The sequence below is a fragment of the Lutjanus erythropterus genome, chromosome 20 (genome assembly GCF_056507025.1).
Source record: "Lutjanus erythropterus isolate fLutEry1 chromosome 20, fLutEry1.hap2, whole genome shotgun sequence".
NCBI lineage: Eukaryota > Metazoa > Chordata > Actinopteri > Lutjaniformes > Lutjanidae > Lutjanus > Lutjanus erythropterus.
This window is the reverse complement of record NC_139336.1, coordinates 30563789-30579561: the sequence shown is the minus strand read 5'-3', so window position 1 is coordinate 30579561 and position 15773 is coordinate 30563789. Positions and strand designations below refer to the sequence as shown.

The following is a 15773-nucleotide window of genomic DNA, read 5'->3' as shown; positions in this document are numbered from 1 at the left end:
GTCTTGATATGACAGGTTTCCGCTGTGAGCTTTAGCTTTATTTTGTGACTGACAGTGCAAAGGCAAACGTTAATAAACCCATTCCAGTGGTATTTTGAAACGGGTGTACCCTAGGGCTTCTGTCGCGCTGCGGCAGGTTACAGCGTCTTTAAAACAGAGTTTCAGTGGAGTGATGTGTGCAGGTGTTCACGCTGGCTCACGGTGGCTCATGTTTGGGAATGATCGGCTCATTGGCATTAATTGGACGTGTTTGTCACAGTGAGTTGATGGAGAGCCCGGGCAATCAGTATTCTCCGTCCATAAACTCTCAGGACTAATCCAAGGCCAAGGCATCCAGGCCCGCCCAAGCTGGCAGGAGATCAAAAAGGGAAAAGTGCAGACAACTGAATACATGCACACGCAAAGTTAAACAAAGGCAATAAAATGTAAATAACAGAGTAAAATAATTACTTTTTTTTTTTTTTTATAATTTATTTAAGAAAATGTATGTATGCATTTAATTTAGTTTTTGACATAAGGTATAGAATTATAATGCTATTTATCACCTGTGGAACTCCATTAGATCTGCATAATAATAAAACATTATTCAAATCACATTCATTGCTCATTTATACAGAAATCAGAAATTGATTTATAGCAAGACTACAACTCAGGCTTGGCAAGATGAGCAAAATTAAACATCACAATAGTTTTGACCAAATGCTAAATGCTTACATCACTATGCTAATATGCAATTCTAATATAGCAGTGTTTCGCAGGTAATGTTTTTCATGTTCACCATCTTAGGTTAGTGCGTAGCATTTGCTACTTAGCACTAAACAATCAGGGGATAACCAAAGTTATTGTAACTCATCCAGGGAGGAGCATGAATGTGTGCACCAAAATTCACGGCTATTCGTCCAATAGCTGTTGAGGCGTTTCACTCAAAAGCATAAAAGTCATCCTCATTTCCCATCATGCTTGCAAGACTGAGTACTTCCTTAAGTTTACTATTTTATGTTACAAAATGCAAATATTACTTTTTTTGTTGGTGTGTTCAGAAAATGGATGTTTATGTTGGTAATTGTAAGTTTTGGTCTGGTTTATAATTTTAACCATTTGTGTGGTAGCTGTTACATCACTTGAGGCCTGTGTTATACGTTGTTTTTTGTGAATGAAGAGCATCACTAAGAGCTGCTTCCTGGCTCCCATACTAGTATTTCATTTTATTCTTCACAACCATCTAGTGACCCCCAGGAGTTATCTTAAGATTACAAGACCAATGCGTATTTAGTGGCATCTAGCAGTGAGCTTGCAGATTGCAAAAACTTTGTTTCACCCTTCCCTTCCAAGCGTGTGCAAGAAACAAAATGCAAAAGGTAATGTAAGATAGCAGACTCATTCTACGGTAACAAAACACAATTCTATAGACTTTATAACAGACTAATGAGAACATATTTATCAGTGTTTATTGCCATCTTCTGCCAACACATACCCTGAAATCTTACACACAGACCTTTAAGTCTTGTTAGAGACCAACTGATCTGTGTTCAGTATCTGTGTATAGTGTGTTTGTGTGTCACTCTGCCACCGCAGGGGTCACCACTGTCTAAAAAAGATCATAAACGAAGGAGGAATCTATCCTTTCCAAACGCTGTATCTTTGTGTTTTCTTCTGAGAAATGTCAGCTTGACCAATACCATATAGCTCAGCTGCTGTGTTCATTTCAGCATGCTCAGCCATGCCCATACACTGAGCTCCGCATGCCCGCTGTCAGAGAGAACGAAGGGGGAAGCAACCCCTGTGTTTTTCTTGTGCAAAGAAACAAAAGGACTGTCTCTTGCAATAGGACCACAGGGACCACAGTGTGTTGCGAAGGCGACTTGACTCTACAAACAGCAACAAGATCTCGAATGATGGGAAGACAGATGCCCTGCTGAGCAAGGAGGATTTTGGAGTGCTGTCACTGTCACTGTTTGTGTGTCTTTGTCTCTGTGTACTTGGGTTCTTATGCAACAATGTCATTTCAAAGAAAAAAAAAAACTGATAATGGGGCCACACACAGTGATGTCACTCTTAATTTGATTAAGCAACATTTTGTCAAAGTGGATATAAGCAGTCACCAAGTTTCTTCAGTGAGTAAACCTGGGAAAAGGAACTCTTACTGACTCAGTTTTTCAAAAAAATCTTTTGTGAAAAGAATTCTATTTTGTGACCTTGTCACTGGCTTCAGGCAAAGATGAAAATCAAAGCATTAAAATTCATCAAAAAGGCAGGAATGCTCTGTGCACGGCATTGACAAAAATACCTTCAAAATGCATATCTTATTAATATAAGCAGAGTTGTATTGTGGGTGGATATGGGCAGACAACCCTACCTACCTTTTCAATTACAAAATAATCTTTTTCCTCTCATAGTGTCTGCCCATGTGTGATCAGCATTTGGAATGCTGTGTGACACCTCACATTGTTTTGAGCGAGGGAGTTCATTTTTAAATATTTGGTTTTCGTGTTAGATTTATGGCACATCAGCCCATAATTGGCACATCTTCCTTGTGTGAGCAGTGAAGTATTACCACTCACTGACAGCACACTGGAACTGTCCCCCTTTGCAAAATCAAACCTTTCCTGACACATTGCTGTACTAATACCAAATCACTCACTGTCACACACTCTTATTGTAAAAAAAAGATATCTACCAAAAGTCTACCCAGAAAGTAACCTATCACTCTAAAATGTGGACATCCGTCTTCTTGATTAATGGAGTCAGGAGGTTGGTTTTTGTTTAGTTTCTCTTTTTTTGTAATTGAAGTTGATCTGTGGCTGTTTGCGGTTGTGTTATTAAAGGAACAGTGTGTAGGATTCAGTGGCATGTAGCGATGAACTTGCAGATTGCAAACATGTTGCCTCACCCTCCCCTTCCAGGCATGTAGGAGAACCTACACTGGCTACGAAACTTGCGAAAAATGCGAAGGTTTTATCTAGAGCCAGTGTTTGGTTTGTCTGTTCTGGGATACTGTAGAAAACAAATGCCGGTTCAACATGGCAGCTCCATGGAAGAGGACATGCACCCTGTGTGCATATAAATTACTCATTCTAACAAAAACACAGGTGATTCTACATTAATGAAAACAAACTTTAAGGAATATTAATGACATATGCTATTTGCATCCAGGGTGAAATAGCCAATTTGGCTATTTGCACCTGGGGTAAAACATCACTATTTATACTCAAGTGTATAAAGTCCAGCATGACAGATAAGCACGCCAGCAATGCTATTTGCACCCAGGCGGAGATGAACCATGATCTTGTCCTAAACCCTTGTGTTTCCTAAACCTTTAGTTTAGGAAATCTAATCATTAAGTTCTGTTGCCTAAACCTAATCAAGTAGTTTTATTTACTAAACCACCAACTGTGTCTGAAAACTGAAAATAATGATAAAAAGTGTAAATAAAAGTGTAAATAATAAGTCTAAAAGTTAAGTTTTAGCACTGACTGACACTAGAACCAAATCCACTCTCCTGTTGGAGAGTCCTGTGAGAGTCATCCACATTCAATGCACAGAGAATTTGTTGCTTTTTATGGCCAAACTAAAGGCATCGGGTGATAATGGCCAATAGCTGTGCCTATTCTCACCCAGGTGAAAACAGACCCTCCGATATTATATTCCATTTCTGCCATATTGTGAGCCTCCACAAGAGGGAGCATGAAATAATAATATTCACAATTACAATGTTTCAATCATTTTGAATAACAGACCCTTTGTTTAAACAATACTATTGGACCAAAACACTTTAAGATAATTAAAATGCCACCTTCTGTTTGCAACAGAGTAATAAATGTTTTATGGTCCCTAATGGAAACTGTTGATGTGGTTATGGCAGGTCCATTATGCATTAGTAGTATTGATGTCAGTAATTCCCAGTACCTAGGATCGATGCACTAATGCAAAACCTCCAAACACCTTTTTTTTCCTTGCAATATATTACAGTTTGCTGTTTTGCTGGCCAAATGAGCAGCTCTGCTGTGTTCAAACATTTTGAAAGATGCATGCCTTTCTGGAGGCGAAATAAACAGTATTTGTACACAGGGTAAGATATTAACCTTTTGGTCAACCAGCCACAATCGCTGGAGGACATCACACATTCATGTATTTAATTGTATTTATTCAGCTTGTTTGAGTTAGCATTTCTAGGATAGCCACAGGATATGTGAGCTGAACTCTCCAGATGCATAAAATGAGAATACTCAAAAAACATGTTCAGAAGTTCACATTTGTTTGTTCTTCCGTATTTACTTTGATAGTTGGTAGAGTTGCCACCAGGATGAACATAAAATCAACCACCAACCTTTAGGTTTAATCATTTTTTAATAAAAACATAGGTCAGAATGAAGGAAGTTCAGCTACAATAATTACACATCCCTTTATGCAATTTACAATAACAAAATGGATTAGACTTCTGGGAAATTGGGTGGAACAGAGAAGTCCAGCACTGCCTCTATCCTTTTCTGTGGCAACTCTGTCCATCTCGACTTTGAGAATCAAAAAGTGAAGTCATCCTGGATCGACCTCAAGTTGCTCTGCAGCTCCAAAAGAGACATGCGAAATGTCATTCTTAGTACAGAACATTCCTGAAATGCCTCAACTGTCTCACTTTGGAGGAGAAGTAGCCTTAAACCAAGATCTTCTTTGATTTTCAAGCTTCAAACCATATCATGCAGAGCAAGGCCAGCCACACTGTGGAGGAACCAGCTGCTTATATTCTCTGTGTAAAAGAATTTAAATTGGTTACAAAAAATTGCACAGGTATGGTCAGGACCAAGACTAAATAGAAAATCAAGGTCTTGGACTCCCAGCCATAGTCTGACACTACAGCTGTAATAAGACCCAGGACATTTGAAGGCTGCCGCTCTCTCCTCTTGGGTAGTTCAGCCCGATGACCAACAGGCCTTAGACTTGGGGATATTGGTGAGTCACACTGTCATGCTGTCACTTTCTGCAGCAAACTCTCTGATGTACAGCAGAAATCATAGACCAATGGAGCCAGAAAGCCAGCATCATCCAATTATAGCGGCAATGCCACCCTATCATCAGCAGACTCGACAGTCTCAAGACCTCAGCTGTGCCTTGATGAATATCAAGAACAGTAGAAGGGACAGGGTGCACTCTTATCAGAGTCTGATAATGTGCTTGACTTAATGTCAAAAAAGGAAACAATAACTCTTGCACCTGATACTGCCAGAGCACATCCCACAGGATACCTAAAGGAACACCACCTCAAGAAAAGCAACTACTTGATTATCGGCTTGGGGCAAAAAGCTAAACTGTTCCAGAGCCAAAGATCCTGTAAGTCAAAAGGTAGAGATCAGTGCAATACCTACAGGGCAAAGGCTAGAGGTGGAACAGACTCGGTCATTGTGGACCTCTGCCGTGAAACCTCGCCCTTAGAACATGTTATGTAAGAAGTCTTTTTGGAAAGTGCCTGACTTGATGAGTGGGGTTGAGAGGTACCAACAAAATGCAGTTGGGCTCACCTCTATGCACAGCTTTGGCTCTGGAACCAAACTCCTTGATAGATGGTGGACTCTCTCCTACTCAGGCATTGTCCACGGTGAGACGTGCCAGGTGGTTGTGGGACTACTGACAAATCACCGGCTGGCTGCTGCACAGTTGGACTTTCTCCCGGTGGATGAGAGGGTCACCATCATGTGGCTGCGTAATGCAGAGAAAAAAACTATTACTGTTGTTTGCGCACATGCGCTTGTTTTTTGTTGCCAGGCAACAATGGCCAGTAAGCTGTCACGCATAGCGGGCCAGGTCACAGAATAATCTCACAGCTACACAAACTACAGCCCTAAATTTGAGACATAGGAGCTTGATATGAGAGAAGCTGAAATGCACGTTCATTTAACATGAAGCATGTTAGAATTGGGACACGCTTCTGCAATTTCTGAATCATGCTTCATTTTAGGAGACCCAGTTTAAATAGTTAATAAGGATCAAGAGCATTGTGAAGCGATGAGTCACAGATAATCAGGACACTCTTGCTGACTGGGCCCATTACCTACTTGGGTTGATTTGTGAGTATACTGTGTATAATCTTGTAGCAAAAACCGTAGTGTTTGTAGGGATAATAGCCATAGTATTTGTTTTTAATACAGGTCTCCAAGGACTTGACCTTTCTCACACCAACCCATCCACTAGACCCAATACTGTCTGTGGAGGGCACCCTATTAAGTGGGAGGGCAGAGTATTTATAAACAGCTGAGGTGCACTCTCCACCACCATGAGTAGGAAGCATCAGTCACCATGAACATTGAAAAATGTGTTGATTGTGTAACAGTTGAGTTGCTGTAGTTACATGCAGGTATTAAAGTCCCCTTTAAATGACTAGCACAGTGCTTATTGCTAATGTGTTTCCTGTAAAACAGGCAGCAAGGGAGGGACTTGCTTACAGCAGCCAATAGTGCCGTGTGTTACACCCCCGACCCAACACGCACCTGAAGCGGTCCGTGGGTATAACGCCAGGAGGGGGAGCGGTCCTGTTAGCTGACTCCTTCCGTGCCAAGAGCTCCCCGTAAACAGGGCCCAAAACAGTCTTCGAGACCAACGCAGGCCAGTTTAACAACAGGGAAGAGACTACAGTACGGAGGTGGTTTTCTCTCTGGGCTTGGCTCCTAAAATTTAGCAATGCCTCCAAGTGCAGGATGAGTCACCAACAGTTAAACAAACAGGAAAATACAAACTCTGAAATTCCTTTAAAACACCTGAGAAAATCTACAAAACAACTTTCTGTCATTGTTGGGCCAGATACTAGTGTATAGGTGATATATAGTGCAACACATGAATAAAAACATGATTTTGACTTCACAGGAACTTGAGATTGTACAGCTATAGCATACCTAATACACTCAACATGTACTATAAAATAGAATGGGTGTATACTGTATGTGTATAAGACATTTTAAATAAGAGTAGCTGGGGGCAAAGAGATGGTTCCTGTAACCTGACTGCACATTCTGTGATTTTAAAGCAGTGCTAGGAAAGAGTGGATTTAGGTTTATGTACCTCTATTAACCAGACAAATAGCAAGTACTTAATTTTTTATGATGTTTGCTTCATTATCCAGGACCTGCGCTTCTTGTTAGGGGTAATAAAAAATGACAAGTCAGTGTGAGCCTGTTGTTGGAGGGTTTTACTGTCCACCTTTTTTCAGAACTAGTTGGTTTGGAACTTCTGTGACCCCTTCATATAAATGTTCAAATGTAGGCAGAGTAGGTCTGGCGAGGTGTCAGGTCGCAGTCGAGACTCATATTCAGACTTATTTCTTGTCTGTTTATTTAGATTTCAAGCCTGCTTGCTGTGGTTCAGTCACTGCCTCTGGGTTGTGCCCTTGCTCAGCACAGCCACAAAGGAATATTGCTCTCTTATTGTATTGTACCAAAATCTAAAAAAAAAATGTGCATTCGCTGTCTCCCTCGTTCTCAGGGTCTCCAATGTCTTATTCTTCTTTTCTTTATTTGGCAACTCAATTTTTCTGAATTAGACAGACAACACATGGCATTCTGTGCATCAGTTCTTCCTGGCAGGCACTCAAAGCATTGACAAATGACTCCTTAATTCAGAGGAAAACAGAGGGTGGGAAGGTGAGGCAGACAAAAATAATGGGTTGCCTCAGCTGTGAGGTGCATGCTAACTGGCTCTCCGTCTGAATAGGGGGAATAGTGAGTCGAAGATGAGAAAACAATCAATCCCAAGATGCCCGTTGCAAGACAGTCCAGAAGTAGGAATATTGGGAAAACAAAATGCTCAGAAAGACCACTGGAAAGTTTCTTAAAATCCTGCGCAACATATTAAATCATGTCACAGGGTGTGTAAAGTATCCAGGAAAGTTTGCCTCTAATTAACAGAAGCCTAAAAACAGATCCATAGGTGTGCAGAATACTGTACATCACTCTACAAATAAACTATTTTTAATCCAGTTACAATCCATAAATTATTTGTCACCAAAATCAACAACACACTCCTGACAGTGTTTCTTTTCCAAATCATTAGCTAATCAAGATCATCTCTTTTGGCACTTAGACTCTGTTGCTTGACCCAGAAGCACATTGGCTGCATCTAAACACTGACTAATGTACTTGTTATTAATCTCCCTCTCTGCCTCTTGCTTTTCCAGATGATGAATGACCAGGCGACGCAGCCCAAAGTTAGAGCGCTGCTCCAGCATGATTACAGAGCCCGTTATTGGTCTGCCCCTGCACTTGATTAATGCTCTTGTTCCAGCTTCTCACAAATATGCTGACTCTCATCAAGCACTTTCGTCATTGAATAGAGTGCATTTTCTTTAAGCTCGCTGTAATCACTGAGGAAAAAATCTAGTTTGTGTGAGGAAAAAAAAGCAGGTAAACTTAAGTGATAAAATAATGATTGATACATCAGTTCTTTGGTTTGAGTGTAGAGTAGTAAAACATTTTTGATGGAGATTCTGAGTAAGTGGAAAGGGATTTATGTACTTAGTTTTTTCCGGGTGTCAACTTCCTGCGGTCGCATTGCTTTATTGGCAATGGCACATTTTGATGGTTCACTTGATCACAGTGAGTGAGGTCATTAATCACCAGTGTGCTGTGACAGCAGCTACTCCGGGTTATTAACAGTTCCTTATTGACAAAAACTGCAGTCTTCGAGCACAGTTTAGAGTGCCTGAAGTTGTTTATTCTGATATACATGAAGTGTTTGTTGACACTTTGACTTTGGCTCAAGACAAAGCAGCAGAATTATGAGTCTGATATTAAAGCCGCAAGCAGCATGGGATGGGCCATCATACCCCAGCGCCAGTCAGGGGCTGCTGAAGCCCCATAGCTGCATGCCGACTGGTCAACGAGCCTCTGAATTTTCACTCGCTGTGGACACTGTAGAAAGAAGTTTGATGTCACTTCCTGTCTCCACCAGGTGGCGCTATGACTGAGACTCATGATTGTCACGTAGCTGTGTTCCCATTTCAATGTTGCTAGTGGGACTGCGACTTACAGAAGTAGCTAATGCTTTATTTAAGGGGATATGCAGAAGACTGTCATAACAATGTCATGAACCTAAAGGCTTCTATGAAGTTTTATTACTTTTTTTTAGTATCATTCGGTAAATTTTCTCTTTTTTGAAGAAACTGCTTAGCTTTATGTTACATTACATCATACTATTGTATGTAGTTGGTTTTGACACTGGTCGTCATGAGACCTTTTAACCGTTTGAAGACCGGGTTTGGGTTCTGGCACCCCAAGGCGGAGTCAGCTAACTTGGTGACTACCTCCACTGCTAATTGAGCTAACTAGCTAACACCAGCAGCAGACAACGGTTAGCCTACTTTAACAATAATAACACTAGCTAACTGCTATCTGTCCATCAGGTAACTCCATAAGCTAAATCACCTTGGTGCTATCTCGTCATCATATTGGCCTTATAACATTTAATGACATCTTTATGTCCAAATGGTACCACTTTAGTTGAAACCCAGGAAATTATTTAATGACACCATTAAAAAAGCACTTGCCAGTGAAATAAAATAGAATGACATCTTCCTTACAAGTCGAAAATGTACCACTTTAAAGGAACATATTCATGATACGCTTACAATGATTTCATGACAGCCAGTGTCAAAACCAAACACATATGACAGAGTAATATAACGTTAAAACATGAAGCTAAAAACTGTCTTGAAGTCTGAAAATGTAAAGTTGGTGTGACAAAGACAGATGACAGATTATGCTGCCTTGGTTAATGTGGAGTTGTCATAACAGAGACATTATTTGCTTGGTAAATCTCAAGTTGTCATGGCAAGGACATCTCAAATAATGTCAACTTTGCATTAAAATGTCATAAAAATGACAAAAAAAACCACTAACTAATTCTTAAAATACAGTTGTATGACAAGTCAAAAAATAAATGTTTGGGGAAATAAAAGAGTTAAACAATGTGAATTTCCTCATTTTACAGTTGTAAACAGAAACAGGAATACTTTTATAGTACAAGTGCAAAGTAAGCTTAAATCTTATTCATTATAATAATGGCTTGAAGGTACAACAATGTCGCCTTGTTTCTCAGAAGACGACCAAAAAAAAAAAGCTTCAGCCTGAATTCTAACAGTGACGCTGCAGTTTATCAGTTAACACTGTGCACAGCAGAACAGCACAACCTATTTTACGCTTTGCATTCCATACAGGCTCACGCCTTTAAATGAAAACCTTATAAAGAGTGTGAATGTTTACTTTGAACAAAAGTCACTGTCAAGGCAAATCTGTACTGCGGGCCAATTCGGTCGGTGTTTATGACCTTGCATTTCCCAACCAAAGAAATGCACAGAGACAAATAAATTGATTAATGAATAAAAGTCTATTTCAAATGTGTTACATACTGAATGTACTGAATGTCTTAAATGACTCCTTTCATACAATCAATAATAAATCAGAGCTGACCACTGCAATAGCACAGGTTCTCCTTTTATTAATATGACCCATTTATCCCTTTTATGTTTCCTGTATTTCAATGCACCTTATGTTACAGTATGGACATTCGCTGAAATGAATCTTTCTCTACAATGTCAGGGTTTAAATGTCACAGACTATACAGGCAAAGTAACTCAAGTGTAAATATAATGGGAATAAAGGGAGCAAATCTTAGCCTGACAGCTTTATAACAGCTTGTGCTTCACATTACGGCAGAATTTTAACTTCTTTTACAGGTAAATGGTGTTTTTAGTAACCTTTAAGTCAAGCAGGTTGATAATGTGCTGTACATCAAGAAGACATTAACAAGAGGATATACAGTCAGTGAAATCCGGGGGACACTGTCCTATTCCACACATGTCAAACACTCTGGTATGCTCTGCACCCTCACCCTTGTGTAGCAGGGCACTGAAATTTGCATTCAGTGATTAGCCAATCAGAACAGATGGATCAAAGGTCTCTCCATTTTAAATGTTGCATCTTTAAACAAAATTCATTTTCTTTCAAGGAATTACAGAGTAAACCAGAAAAAAAACATGACTACCTGTGGTCAAGGTTGGCCTTGACTGTGCTTATCTCAGGAAACACTGCCCCTCTTAGCCTGATTTGCATAGCCGTGCAAAAATAAAATAAAATTTTTTCAGTGTTGTGAATGAATGGCTGCAGAAAAACAGAAGTAAAAACGAGTCCATTAAAAAAAACGGTCCTTATTGAACACTCCCAAAAGCAAGGTCTGTGGATCAATCCCTAGACTAGATAAAAGTATTTTTTTCAAAGCCGCAAGCCACAAATACATACAATTTAAACTTCAATGGGCAAATAAAACCAAACTCACAACAGGAAATATACCATGCACCTGATAATGCAAAAAAATGATGGCTTCTGGCCCCTGGAAGCACCTTTAATTGCACATCATTTGCATCCGCTGTCCGACCTATCTCAAGGTCCCATTCACGCAAAATATTCACAAAACCTTTGCAGCTGAGTGACATTTGCCCTCGCTGATCCATGTGGCCCTGGAATTTAAATGTTCTCTAATTATCTGTAGCGGTACCACAAATATTGGTTCTTAAAATGCACTGAAGGAGCATAAACATGATATTATTAAGCTACATTTGAGTAAAAACAAAAAAAAGGAGAGCTGCAAAAACAATACCTTATGTCTTAAGATGTTTGATTTGAAATAAACTTATTCTAATTAAAACTATTCTAATTATTTATTAACACCCCCAGCTCCTTTGTTCATCTGTATCTGCAGGATGTCTCTGTTTTTTCTCTGACTCACTCTGTGTTGAGTGTTTTGTCAGACTGATGGTTATTTGGGGTGTTTTAACTGTGCGTTCTCCCTGATGCCTCTCAGCACAGCGAGAGCTGCGTTCTCTCCTTCTCTGCTCCACGCTGGAGCTCGTAATCATCGTCTCCGTTTCTCACAGGAGCAGGTTTTATGTTTCATTTCCTTGTGGCGAATATCAGGTATTCTACTGTCTGCGCCATCTGTGCGCATAAGTGATGCGCTTCTGCTTCGCCTGGCTACAATCACTACTGCAATGATCACTAGAGAAGTCTGGGCGTGACTTCAGTTACCATCAACTCTCTGTAGACACTAATAATTGTCGCTCTGTGTGGATATTAGCACTTGTGTTTGTGAATTGGATTTTTCTTGCATGGAAAGGGACAATTTTGCATCAAAGGTATGCATACTACCTCATTTAAATATGTGCAAATGGCACCGGAGCACCCTGACATGCGATTTAATTGCAAAGTTTTTCTCATTTGTGCAGGTTTATTGCCCCAAAAAAGCTGTGCAGTCCTCTCATGAATTTGTCCGTGTGTGTATTTCTAAAACAAGCTTATTTAAAAAGAGGCAACATACTTTCCAACCTTGAGACCTCAAACATGGAGAGGCGAATCGTTCTCCTTCTGGTGTGACCTTACTTCAGAAAAATTAGGAACGATAGTCCATGGCGAGAGACAAATGAATTTTTGATCCTGTTTGAACTGTGCCATGAATTACACATATGGTGTTGGTTAATTTAAAAGATAAAGTTAGAAGAAAAGAACTTTGTGGCAGGTTTGTTGTAGTTTAGTTTTATCTGAAGCCGATCAGTGAATGTTAACTTACCTGATGTGTTTCATCCAGCGACTCCTGGTCCTTTTATCATTCAAGAAGCAAAGCAACAAGCGAGACTCCTTCCTTGTGTGACGACATCTCGGTACGAAAACATGCAAGCATCGTAGCTTCAGTGGCTAAAGCTAGCTTGTGGGGAGAGGAAGTCATGATGTCACCTACCTGACTTTTGGGTGTCTTATGCGTTTACAAAACTGAACTAGTACAAATCCACCACAAACCAGGACTTTTAACATAATTATCTTTTAAATTAGCAAACATCATATGTGTACAAATGGATTCCTGCAGATGGCCTATAACTGGCCTTCTAGCTGTAAAACACAATAGGATATTTTTAAAAAGTTTTGTAGGGGTATGTTATAACGCCCATTTCCTTTTAAAAGAATTCTTCTTCCCAAGATGTCTGCAATTTGCTTGAGTATTTCTTTCTCTTCTATTTCTCTTTCTGTCTTACATAAAAGTGGATACAATGGGTGCGAGCAGCTCTTTTCTGTGAGACGTGGGGCTTATACATGCTGTACAGTGCCAGGAACAGATTTTGATAACGTAAAAAAAAAAAAAAGGTGTGAAAATCCGTCATAAGTCGGGAGAGATACGAGAGAATTGTGACCCCGGGAGGAAAGCAGGGGGGCAATGACAAATGGGAGTCTCCGGGGAAAATCGGGAGGGTTGGCAAGGGTTGCTGATCAATGTGAGGTTGGGTGATGTTGATATCAAGAGACAAAACAACTTCAGTCAAAAGCCGAGCTTAGTTAAACTGACACTTACCTTGACACCCGCTTATCTTTTTCATATTGAATAAATTTCACCGGGTTCTGCCAGTCAGCCGACGGGCAGAAATGACACAGGGATGAATCTGTTTAAATGCCACAGCGCTACGGTGCATCTCACCTCTCCCCCGCATCAACATGTCTATCATGACTGACTGACTACATCAATGTCTGCATAAACACTTTGGGAAAGTGCATCAGCCAGGAACTCCAGAAGGTCCCGCGGGACTTTGTTCCACAAAAATGCTTTGGATAATGAGTTGTCTGCATTATTCATGACGATCTGACAGATCCTCCAATGTTACAGGAACTAATCATTAACCAAATACAGAACATTAACTTATTATTCCAACTGAAGTGGGCTTTTAATCAGTCATACAATGTGCATTTCCTCCTTCATGTTAGCAAAGGTCTCATTTATTTCCTGGTGTGATGTTGTTTAGGAGTGATTAATGTTTCAGCAGCTCAGTTCATGTCAGCAGACAAGAAAGATGCCTTTGTTTCTATCTGTTACAACGGTTATATGCGATATGTCATGTTGCCGTTAAGTGTCACTTGCAGTTAACAATACTAAATAATGCTTAATGGAAATCTCTAAATGGAGCTCATATGGAGAGACATTCTTAAAAAGATTGCTGGAGTAATTTCAGAAAGTGAAAACAGCAGACATGCTTGCTGCTTCCATGACAGCACGTCCTTCCAGCGACGAACAGCTTAACTTGCTTTAACCCAAATGGAAAACTCCTCTGCACACAAAAGCTAAAACCTTCTTGCTCTCTGCTAAAGTGCTCAATTTGCACCTGCAGTTGTGATGTAACCCTCGGAGGTCTATTCATCCTGCAATAACTGTGGCACTTGAGCGTAAGACAGGAAAAAGAAAACGCACAAAACATGTAACCGCTTTGACATAACTGCTTAACCTCCTAGCTAGATGGAGAAACTGCAATCTGTCACGATTTAAGTCACAGATATTCTGATCATGTAGCGGATACATGGTTAGAAACTGCACTGAAAAGTCCTGTGTTTTTTTGTTTTTTTTTGGCTCACCACTGTTTACAACCCCTTTTCAAAGTAAGTGACATACCTTGGCTAATTAATCAAGAGGCGCGCAGAAATCTCATTTACGTTAGAATTAGCAGATGTGTACAATTGCCTTGGGAGTTCTTTGCTCCTGAGGCAATTTCATATAGAGCCTGAGAAAAGTTTTTTGCAGCAGGGGAGAAAGTAATTTTCAACAACAATTTATATGATACACATTAGACATTGATTACTGTGATTTAGGCTTTCTGAATTGCAAATTAGTTTATTGAATTTTTTTTGGTATCAAAAACACTCAGGAGTGCTGGGTGAGGAAAGGATTCTGAGAAATCTACCAGTCAGGTAAAGTGTGCATGTTCTGCATTAATGTGTTTCACAAGGTGGATTTATTTATTATTATACAACGGTTTTATAGTGAGATTAAGATATGGTTTCCTTTTTGATACTCACAAAAACAATGCTGAATAAATACAGCAGATATACATAGATTGGTTGAATTGATAAAAAATAAAACTATTAAACTATACTTTAGTCCTCTAAACCCTGACTAATTTACATTGAGTGCTGAGGATGAATTAAGCAGTCTTACAGCCTGCAGTCTGGTCTTATGGCAGTGGATACTTCTGTATCTCTTTCCAGACAGAAACAGGGTGAACAAGTTGTGGCTTTTATTACATTTTTATACATTTTCAGTGCAGCTCATGACAGGCTGGAATGATGAGACACTTTGCACAGTGTTAGAATGATGTTTACATTGTGACTGAGGTGCAGACAATGATCTTTTTTAGCTTTATGATATTAGTTGTATTCAATTATATCAAATTTCCCTCTGGTATAATTGTTTGATCAGTATGGGTGCTGGCACTTGCTCTGCTCCAATCATGCAACAAGCACTTGTCGCAGCATTAAAACTATATCAGCTATGTTTAGTGTGACTCCAATCGGCAGGGGTTAACTAGAATCACTCCTAAAGTACACTTACTATGGGAACTCTCCAAATGTGCATGTTGTGTTGATTTTAAAGCGTAGGGATGTTTTCTCTCTTTGAATTGGGCGCCTTACCTGTGAAGGCAGAAATGCCACATGCTCAGTGGTGCAAGAAGGCTATCACTAATGCAAGCAGCAGGGTGTCGTTGTCAAAGTTTGCATAGAAAAAGGAAAACTGGTCAAGAGAATAGAACTCAAATGCATAAAGGAGAGTATTCATTAGCCTAAATGCGCTCACTGAAGCTGGTGAACACCAGAACACAGGGATCATCGACTCCAGGTGCCCGTCAGACCAGGTTCACGCAGGCAAGCCACCATAATTCATAAAAAAAAAAATACTACTACTACTAATACTACAATAAAGATACAACA

General features: G+C 39.9%; 1 protein-coding gene across 2 annotated transcripts in view; it reads right to left on the bottom strand.

Moving 5' to 3' along the window:
- The window catches only part of astn2 (astrotactin 2), a 382265-nt gene that overhangs the window by 143556 nt on the left and 222936 nt on the right, over positions 1–15773 (bottom strand). The gene's annotated exons all lie outside the window — the stretch shown is intronic.